Source organism: Aulonocara sp. 'chitande type north' Nkhata Bay, linkage group LG18 (genome assembly GCF_057382095.1).
Source record: "Aulonocara sp. 'chitande type north' Nkhata Bay isolate Kocher_YH1m ecotype deep benthic linkage group LG18, A_spYH_male_GT1.1, whole genome shotgun sequence".
Classification (NCBI taxonomy): Eukaryota; Metazoa; Chordata; class Actinopteri; order Cichliformes; family Cichlidae; genus Aulonocara; species Aulonocara sp. 'chitande type north' Nkhata Bay.
Genome location: NC_141361.1, coordinates 37,189,035 through 37,199,850, shown reverse-complemented (window position 1 = coordinate 37,199,850; position 10,816 = coordinate 37,189,035). Strand labels below are relative to the sequence as shown.

The 10,816-nt window shown below is 36.4% G+C and overlaps 1 long non-coding RNA gene across 3 annotated transcripts; it reads right to left on the bottom strand.

Moving 5' to 3' along the window:
* Nucleotides 1-3,007: 3,007 nt before the first annotated feature.
* LOC147309123 (uncharacterized) lies at nucleotides 3,008-7,661 on the bottom strand. 3 transcript variants are annotated; one of them, XR_015126222.1, is made up of 6 exons: nucleotides 7,433-7,661; nucleotides 6,629-6,697; nucleotides 4,927-4,997; nucleotides 4,771-4,808; nucleotides 4,535-4,696; nucleotides 3,008-4,052 (listed from the first exon to the last, which is right to left on the bottom strand). It is a non-coding gene; the product is annotated as an uncharacterized LOC147309123 (long non-coding RNA). The 3 variants fall into 3 exon arrangements; XR_015126221.1 differs by having other exon boundaries at nucleotides 7,198-7,660; XR_015126220.1 differs by having other exon boundaries at nucleotides 6,629-7,655.
* Between the last annotated feature and the right edge of the window lie 3,155 nt (nucleotides 7,662-10,816).

Below are 10,816 nucleotides of genomic sequence, written 5' to 3'. Positions count from 1 at the left end.
GACCACGCTTGATATTTGGGGAAATCGACAGCGCATTTGGAGTATGCATTTGAAGTACACTTCAGATTGGGACAGCCGTCGTCACGTGGCGGTGTCGTAATCGCACTTGAAATGCGTACTTCAAGCATGCAGACCCTGAATTGGGACACAGCCTGAGTACACTCACATAAGACACGGACCTTCACAATAAAACAGGAAACAAGAAATAACTGCACAAAGACGCAGACTAGACACTGAACTAAACCTACAGGAAAAACGAGGGCACCAAAACAAGACCTAAGAACTAACCCCTTAACCAGAATAAACTGAAACATGGAATATAATATTCAAAACAGGATAACTAAAGAATCAGAACATAGGCCAATATATAGATAAATACCAAAAATACAAGACCGAAAATGCTGGGTCAAAATGACCCAGAACTGTGACAGATGTTAAACTAGTGATTGAGCCCATAAAGTCATCAAGAATGTGTTTAGTAAGGTTCAAAGCAAAGGAACCAGAAGCCTGTTTTCAATGGACTTCTATACTATTTTTGCCCACGCAGGCTATTGGAGAGAAAGCATAACTAAAGCACGCCTACATCAATTCACTTTCAGAAAGCATCCAGACTTTCAGAGTCCTGTTGTAGAAAGGTCAGAGCAAAATTAAATAAGATCTCTACTGAGCTCTTGCATTTGTTTGTATTAATTCTTTTTTTTTTGTCACAGACAGCGAGATGTGAATCACTCTGTTCTTGCAGCAACACTGGAAGCATATGTAAGTGCTGAAACATAGGTGACTGATAGAATGAATTGCTCAATTCACTGTTCTCAGCCTGCTTGTTTTTCATTTCTATAAATCAAACTTTTAGTCCTAAATTCACCAACCGATCCACCGACACCACCAAACTCTTTTGTAGTTAAGAGAATGGAAACATCATCCTAGATTTTCACTCATCTTTACAGCAGCTCATATTATTAGTCAATGCTCCAAAAGACCCCAATTAGTAGAATTAAAGCCTAGCAGACAGCTGTTGACTAGAGCTAACTTAAAATAAATGAATACATTTTAACAGCGGACCCTATAGGAACTCCCTTTTGCAAACAACCTTATGTCTCACAGAAAAAGTAAACTTAGGTTGTCATGGTATGCCACAGCTCTCCCTCTCACATCACAGCACTATTACTAAAAAGTGAAAACTGAAGAACAAATGATTAGAAATGGTTTCTATTGTAACGAAAAACTAAATTTGGGTTTCGCAGAATACTGTGAACAGAGGTTCCAATAATGACTTTTTTTTCTCACGTATCTGGAAATGCTGTGTGTTATCAGGATAATGAAGAAGCACAGAGGCATAACAAATTACGATAAACTTAGTTATTGTGCAAAAAAATGGTATAAGAAATCACAGGGAAAGGAAACCTCTGCAGTGAAACATTTTAACCTGGTGTTGTTTCTAGTGATGGTTAGGAGATATTTGCTATATTAATTTGAAAATAATCACATCCTACGGTCCACTAGACAGTTTGGTGCTGTTTAATGCAGGATAAACTGGTTAGTTTGCAGCATTGTGGTGAAGTTTACACTAATGCATTATTTTGAACTGCTGTAGCTGAGGCAGACATCAATATATATTTAGGGTGACGACACTGATTAGATTCTTTAATACTAGCTTTATATTGTAAAGGGGTTGGAAATCAGTCCTATAGGTTGTGAAACATCTCTTTATACCTTGTTTAACTCAGATAAACAAATCCAAGATAATTTAATATGGGAGTAGGAACACATGTCAGCAGGTCACAGTATAGTATTTAGACTGTACACAGAGAAAAAGCAACTGGAACACATGGAATGAGTTACTATGGGACTTATTTTTAATTCTTTTCACGTCGCAGAACCATTACATCCAGTCCCAGTCCTTACCTGCCAAATCCCACTTTAATCCTGTATATATCACCTAAATGCTGTTGATTTTGGGTGTGTGCCTCATTATCATGTTTTTACGTATGTTAAATTCTGTTATCTATTTTCATAGAAATATTTAATGTAAATCAAATATAGATTGAGCATTTGTTTTAACTGAAATTTCCAAGAAATACATTTAGGAGTTCACTTCAGGCTGCAAAAAACCCCGCATCAGTTGTATTAAACAGGTTCATAGGAGACAAAACAATGTGGCAAATATACTCGCAGAGGTTTTGTATGCACTAAAAACATTTATACCCCCTACACTGTTTTATCAATCCTTAACAATAAAGCAAATTTTACTTAAAGGAATGTCATGCAATAGCATTAGCTAAATCATATTTTGCATTCACCATAAATTCACTTCATATTTTTCACCTGGTTATCTGCACCCCACCTGCAATAAATGCGTGCTGCGTAGTCTCAAACCCTTCTCTTTGATTTGCAACATATGCTATTACCTGTGTATTCCTGTCTTAATTACATTAAAATTTGGTTTTAGACGGCGCATGGGATGTCGCACTCCATGGATTCTGATTACCTGACACAGGTTGCTGCAGTAGTGGAAGGATTTCTGCAGCTTGTAAGTAAAAGGAATGCATGGCCATCGGTTTGAATGTATCTCTGTGTGTACTGTCTTTGATCCGACTCTAACTGCTTGAAGGGAGAAAGTGCACTGTAAAACCTGACAAGTTAAGTTAACTCAAATGATTTGGGGAAACCGATTGCACCAATTGATTCAAGTTTTATAACTTAAACAGTTTGGGGTTATTTAAGTACTTTATTAGAGTCCCAAGAACCCAAAGCAAATATGATAATGTAACTCAAATGCATTATGTTTATTTACTCATTGTATTTAGTATGTTTCAACTTAAACCATTAAATTTCTTGTACTAAGATGCTGTATTTATTCAAACTTATTTAAAGTGTTACATGCTCATATTCAAATTAAGTTAAATTAACTTAAATAGTTGTATTTAAACAACTTAATCCAATTGGGGAAACCGATTGTACCAAATGGTTCAAGTACTATTAACACAAAACCAAGCTATTATTCTTTCCATTCAGTTTTTATTAACTTTAACTGCAGAGAAAATACAGAATGAATACAACCATACTTTCAGTCATAACCTATGACTGCTAAAGCCATTATCAAATAACAAATAATTAGGCATTTTAAAACTTGCACTTTTAGGGAATTTTGAATGTTTTTTGTAGCATTTTGAAAATCGATTAAATGTACAAAACACAAATTTAGTCATGTAGACCTGATACATAGGTGTACATCATAAAAAAACAATAGTCTAGAGGCAATTAGAGCCATAACAATCACAATTTTAAGTAACATTTAGTATAATAATGAAATCACATGCACTACAGCAATGCAACTATAGAAAACAGCTGAACTAAGGATGTCACTAACAAAAAGTATTCTCAAAGGTATTTGTGGCTTCGCAACAGTTTTGCCCAGACCTCGAGTGAACTGGCACTCATCACACAATTAAAAAATAAAGCATGAAAGTATACTGTACATATTGACTAATTATCAGTTATCTCGCAAAAGATTTCCATGTAACTAAAATATGTTTTTAGAAATAAGCTTAAGATTACACACTATGTGAAGATTTTTTTCAATCACAAACAAAACGTCAAATATGGATTTTCTCCTTATTCTTAGCTTTCTCCACATTGCCTTTTAGAAAGCTAATTACCCAGAACAAATAAAACTATTGAAGCCATTCACAGATAACTGAAAAAGCACGAATATAGTGACCAGTGAAAAACAAACATCATCTGCACAAGCTCATTTTTTAGTGTCTGCAATTTTGGTTTTAGTTGCTTTCTCTCATCGTCTAGCTTCAGCAACACTACTTGAATGAACTCAAAAAAGCCAGTATACTTCATAGGATAGCTCAGATGCAGAGCATAGATTAGCCCAAACAAAGACACCAGGGCATCAGTCCATGAGTGATGAGTCATAACAAACTGATCTTCAAGTTCTATGAACACTTGGCGTGGTGAGAAAGGAACTCCTCCAGGCACCTCCTCTTCATCGACATCAGCAACCAGAGCAATTCTATGGCTTCATAGAACTCAATTTCACCCTAAGATATAATACAGAGTGCACAATTATTCATCTGTAATATCTCTGTTAAAAGCATAAATACAAATGTTCAGGCACCTTTCTTCAGTTTTTAAAATTCTATATATCATAACATGTTTTAAGTTGACAGTGAAGGTTCATTTTTCATTCATCCAGGTAGTCAAATCAAGGATGAAAGAAGTTTATAAGTCATTCAACTTCACGTCTTCAACTTTCAACCCAAGTCCAGATGACTTATAAACTCCTTTCAACCTTTTCTAAATTCAAATGTGCAAATTATTGTAATACCAAAGTACCTTGCATGTTTTGAAAATCTCTGAGGTACATTGGTAGGCCGGCCAGAACTGCTGTTCTAGTTGCATAGATGTCGTTTGTGTCCTTATATATATATATATATATATATATATATATAAATAAATAAACAAACACATAACAATGGCAACTGCCAAGCAAGCAGAATAATAATTAGTATCTTTTAAATACCTGTTTTCCATATGCCGACAAAAGCTGCTCCATCCTTTCACCGACCCGTCCAGTTTTCCTCTTTTTGTAAAGTCCAGTCAGCTGAGGAGCATAATCATCCAGCGCAGCATAAAACACATGTGGCAGATTCTGATTGGTGATCCGATGAAATTCAAAGTAGAGCTGAAGAGAAATATTATAAGCAAAACACAGCATACTATATGAGCAGCAAATGTTACATACATAGTTGTACTTACCTGTGTCTCATGAAAGAGTGCTGGCCATGGTCCCTCACCTGGCAAAATTTGAGGTTATTGGATGAGGGCGATTAACTTTGTCAGAATGTTGGTATGGAAAGTGCAGAATTGCTCTGTTTAAGTCTTCTAAGTTAAAATATCTCTTAGAAATCAAACCTTTAAACAATGTGCCAACTCCACTGAAATGACACCTTCAAACAGGTCGTGTAGGAAGTCAGGTGGGAAGCCTGTGACAGGATGAAAGAAAGAGAGATGGTCAGAAGGAACACAGGTGTTTTTAACACCATAGTTTTCCTTAATGTCATCATTCTGAAGCTCTTGCACAATAATTATCATGAGCATCTTTTGTTCTCATTACATAATTCCCTGTAACAGCATTTTCTGTTTGCATTTCTGTTTGGGTGGCATGACAAAACCTACAGAAATATGTAGACCTGAAACTCTCATTGAAACCAGCAAGTCCATGGGCAGAAGGTTGTCTGCCACAACAGAGTAGACAGTGCCTTTAAGACATTCACCAAGAGTCTCAATGTAGGCACCTACTTCTTCAAGAGTTTTCAGATCATTTAAGAGTGGTGACAGCATTTCCTTACACCCAAACTGGCGTACATCATTGGAATTGCACAGCAGAGCAAGCTGGGTGCAGTGTAGAGCAGAACAAGATTTAACTGGAAAGTTTTCCAGTGTCCAATAAACTGCAAAGACTTTATTTGAGGTACCAAGTGGGTTTGTGATCAAAATCATCCACATAAAGTATCATTGACAATTTCTGTCCCTCTTGTGACAGTAGAACATTTTCCTGGTAGTAGGATCCATCACAAAATGACATGAAATGTCCAGGAATCTGTGTGGGTGCTTGTTTAATTTCTTCAAGCACATCATTTTTTTTCAACAACAATTGCAAAGATGTGAGAATAGGCACATACATATAAGTGTGCTTTGACGATTCAATTAAATACTCCACAGGTTTAACATATGGAAAATTTGCTTCATAATATGATTTCCTCCTCTTTGCTGTAGATAGTGGTCCTTCAGATGTGACACATTTATGTAAAACATTACTATCAGAAACTGCCTGACAAATCTCATCCACCAGTTTGTCCGTATATGTACAGTTGTGCTTTTTCAGTATATCTACAACTGATTTTCTAACCAAAGGTTGTGATAACAAAAACAACTGATCAATATGCTCAATAATCTCCTGTGTTGCTCTCTGGGACACATGGAGAAGGGTCTGCATTTTCAAGAAAAATCCAGCCAGATTGTATTGCAACTGCTCTTCTAAACCCTCAATTCCACTGATTTCACTGGTGGATGCCACTTGATTGTCATCTGATGACTCTATTGAATCAAGCTGCATGTCATCTTTTTGTTCTACATTTATAACACTTTGCACAATGCCTTCATCGTAACTTGTTGAATTTTGGTGGTCTCTGCATTTGTGGGCATTGAAGGTTGAGTAGACATTGGTTTTAAAATTGCAGTTCTTGAAAGGACATGGAACAGTTTCTTTTCGTTTTAAATGCCCCCTCAGATGGATAAACATTTGGCTTTCAATAAATGGCTGCTTAAAATTACACATAGAGCAACAAAATCCATAATTATTCAAATCTGGATAAGAACCGTCTTTTCTTTGCGTGGGAGTGTGCATTGTTGACATGTGTATCTTTAATGAATTAAATGTATTAAATGTACACATGCATGTGTTGTAGAGACGGGGTAAGGGTGAAATTGTGGAGTACTGACCATGGTTGAGCCGATAATGCTTCAACAACATGACTTTTATGGCAGTAGAAAAACTAGACAAACTACACAACTTGCAATTCCACATTTTGATACCAAATCGTTTTAAAATCACCTTTACTGGTTGTCTTTAGTGCAGTGCTGGATGATCTCTCGGCATGCTACTGCTCCTTCAATCGTCAGACTGTAATAACACAAAAGCCATGAGGACAGAAAGCTAGCAGAACAGTTTTTACTTTTACTTCACTTAAAAACAGTCAATCTGAATAACACAAGCTTGGAAAACAGTAAGATTTATTCTTGCACTACAGTTCATTTTCAATTCAGGTTGGTCAACTACTCTATACGTTATAAAATAATAAAGCAATTTTACACAAGTGAAGTACACAATAGGCTAACCCTTGGAAAGTACAGAGTCAGAAACGTTTAGGTTTGGTGCAGTGCAGCTTTGAAAAGGTAAATTATTTCGCGACTAAAATGCCACTAACCATCATATTCAAAATTTGTGAAGGCGAACTTGTCCGTTAAACTCTTAAAATTAACACTAAATAAATTTTCTACTATTTTCACTGTGTCAAAAGTAGGCTACATTTGAACTTGATAAAGGTCAGAGTCAGAAAAGCGTAAACACTGATTTTACCAAAGGTTTTGTGGCATGCAGTTTGCAAAAATCAGACTACTTACCAACTATTGATTGAAACAAGCAACCAACCGTTAATTTTTTAAATTGTGAAGGCAGACTCCATACAGCGCTAGGCGGGAATTGTGTGCTGGCAAGCTAAGTTACGAGCTACTACAACAAAGTAGTCTGATAAATTACAACGAAGTACAACTAAAACAAAGCAGTCTGATAAATGTACGTTTTGTATGCTAGAAGTAAGCATTAACAAAAAAACATAAAAATAACTTTATCTTGTACTTTCCACTCTCTTGACGAGGCTCCTGTCTCATGGCCGACAAGTCCAGGCAAAACACTGGGGGCGGGGCTGTGGATGATGACTAATACAAATGAATTAGCACAACTTAAACAGTTTAAAGCAACAGTACTTAAAACGTTACAAAAACATAATGTGTACTTATTACAATAAAGTTATTATATCATATGTATACTTTTGGGTCTACCTAACACACTTCATGAAAGTTACTTTAACTATTTTTCAGAACTGAGTAAGAACAACTTACTTCTTTTAGTAAGATGCACTGTTGGGTTTTACAGTGTGGGGAAAAAAATTGACTTTCTAATGTCCACGTTTAAAATGGACAGTGAACAAAATCACAGCAGGTATCAAGTTGTAGTGTATTCTCCTGGGGACTACACTACACTCAATTTGATATTCTAAAATTCTTCTCTGCAATCAATTTCCTGGTGAGAGCGCAGCGTGAGACAAAGGTTTATACCTTTTACATACTTTAACTTGAAGACAGCCAAGTAGAGAAAGCTGTTCTCACACATTATTCAGTTTCTGCAGTCATTATCTGGGCAATTTAGAGCACTCAAAGAAGCAAACAGAAAGGCACCTGCACACATCTTACAGTAGCTTGGAAACAAGCCACAATCCTGCAGACTGGTTACAATGCATGCTGCATAATCAGTCTTGTTTGATCTGTACAGCTTGATCAGTTTTGGTGGATGCGTTCATTGTTCTAATACAGACCTAAAAAAAAAAGGTTGCATTTTATCTGCAAAGTCTGTCCCTCAATGACTGCCAGCGAAGCAGCTCAAGGGTTTGTTTACTGCTGCTGTTACCAAGAGATTTTTGATTCCCTCTTCTTTGGGAGAGACATGTTTGTGCACACAGATATTGATTAAACTGTCCACGATCAGGAGAACCATATGGGCCAACGTTTTTTTTTTTCTTTTTAGTTTTGTTAGGATGTATAATCCTACAGATCCAAGTGTGGTGAGAAAAGAAAGAAGATCAATCTGATTCACAATCAAGGTCCCTAGTGCAGCCTTGACGTCTGATTCAGTGTGAAACTGAAACATCATGTCAGAGATGCGATGAGTGCTTCTCCAACTGAAAAAGATGACCACTTACAGTTGAAGTAACAGAAGTTCATGTCAAGGTTCAGGAAATCGTGTGTTAAATTGTGAGTAACTGGCAGCAGAAGAAGTGGGGACGCATAAAGGTCTGAGTGATTTTTCCTACATATACCTCTGTTTTTATTGTATAATAAGTGTGTGGTGAGGAGGCAGCAGTTTTCTATACTCAGGTTTTGAACAATCTGGTATTAAATTTCCTGAGTGAAGACTAAAATCACATCATGAATGGTGAGAGGTCATGCTAGTTTTAGAACCAAACACTCAACAGTCAAATGAAGAAGGAAGTTCAAAGTCAGAGAGGTGACAGAACTGGGGTTGGGACAGTGAGGAGGGGCAACGCATCCTTCTAAACAGCAAGGTGGGAAGTCAGTTTGCAGGTACGTTTTTTTTAGAGGGTGACTGGAACTTCTTTTTAAAAGGAATTTTACACACACACACACACACACCTACACACACATGCGGGGAAAGAAAAAGTAGGTAAAGAACAGAGAGCAGAGGGAGATGGCCTACACTTGAGCTACAAAACTCTTTTAAAAAAAAGTTATGAATTACATCAACATTGTTTAATCTACACATTTTACATTTTACTTTAATACATAAGAAAAGCAATGTTTAGGTCTAACTGGATTTTGCCTTACAAAAAAGAAATGACTCCAATTTTTCTGTTACTGTGAGAAATGAACAGCTGGTATTGGATTGGTACTCCACACTCAAAATTTCTCTTCCAGTACAGAAACTATAAAAAGCTACATTGGTGCATCCTTAGTTACCAATGTGTTTTGTTTATTTTCTATAGCAGAATACCCATTAAGCAATAAAATGTCATGAATATTGTATGAACTTTGTTCATGGTTTTCTGCATTCAACTGTGATGTTTACAGTATGTTTTTCAATAAGTATTACAAAGGACTCTTCTGTAACAACTGATTTGATACACACTGCATGGATTCATTTCATTCATGGTCTAAATACACATCATGTAACAATAATTAAAGCGAAGACTCAAAGTTTTTCTCTTGCTGGGAGTAATATAAATGAACTGTTTATGCATACAAAACTATTAGAGAATGTATGTTATTGAATGATAAATGCCAAAGTTGCCAATTCCAGTTAATTTAATAAGTTTTATTACTGACTGCACATTAACCCAGATAAATAAGATTGTGTAACAGAGACAAATAACTTTGACTGAGTCTGGCCAGCTGGTCTCAGAATGGGGTCTCCTGAGGAGAGAGAGCGCTTTCAGCTGGAGTACGTTGCCCAGAGAAAGATTTTGTGTGATGATCCATATTTCTGGTTACTGCCTGCTGACTGCATATTGCTTCAGGGAACATTGGTGGCTGTTTGGATGAAGCATTTGTGGAATCCATCTTCAAGCTTGTGTTGCTTTTGCTCTGCGAAATCACTGGCAGCAAAAATAAGACAAAATGAAGTTGACTGTTGCTCCTTCGTAATGAAATGCGTTATACTTACTTTCTGAAATCCCTGCCAAGCATCAGTTTATTTTAAAATGTCTCTAAAATCTGAGGAGCAGTTGAATGCAATAGATCTTGCAGTGATAATCTGATAAAAACTAACGTGGAATAAAATGGGAAGAACACAGTACAGATGGATTTTTGAAAACTTGAAGAAAAACAACAACAAAAAAACAAAGCTAGGAATTTTAAACATGGGAATCAGACCAATAACGTAGTGCTACCAAGAATAAGTGTATCTCATCACAGATTTCTAGTGTTTCCTGTCCTTCCTAAGGTATACATGGAGAAAGCCTTACTTTTATGACCACCAGCAATCTTTTGCGTGCCATGATTGATTTTCACGAAACAAAAATTGTCATGATGAAACTGACTGAAAGAAAATTCTCTTTGCTGTGGAGGATAATTTCATTACAGCCACCAGGAAAGGAATCAACAACTCCCAGCACTCCAGATTAAAGCCAGCATCAATGTTTCCCATAGTTCCAGTAGCAGGCTGTAGAGATGCCAGCCCAGTCTCATAGGAAAACGTGAAATGATCACAAAAAAGAATGGAGTAGTTTGTCTTTATGTAAATTAATTTTGACATTTTTACGTGATAGACAGCATGAATTTTCAAGTTATATATTTCGATAGGGAGTATTGTTAAAGCCGTAGCCAGTGGACAACTAATGGACCACAAAATACACAAGGTTCAAACAGAGTGGCAAGTTTCAGAGTCTTTATTAAAGAACAGGATAATGTTTGAAGATGATGTACAACAGAGTCAGTGCTGAGATCAGGA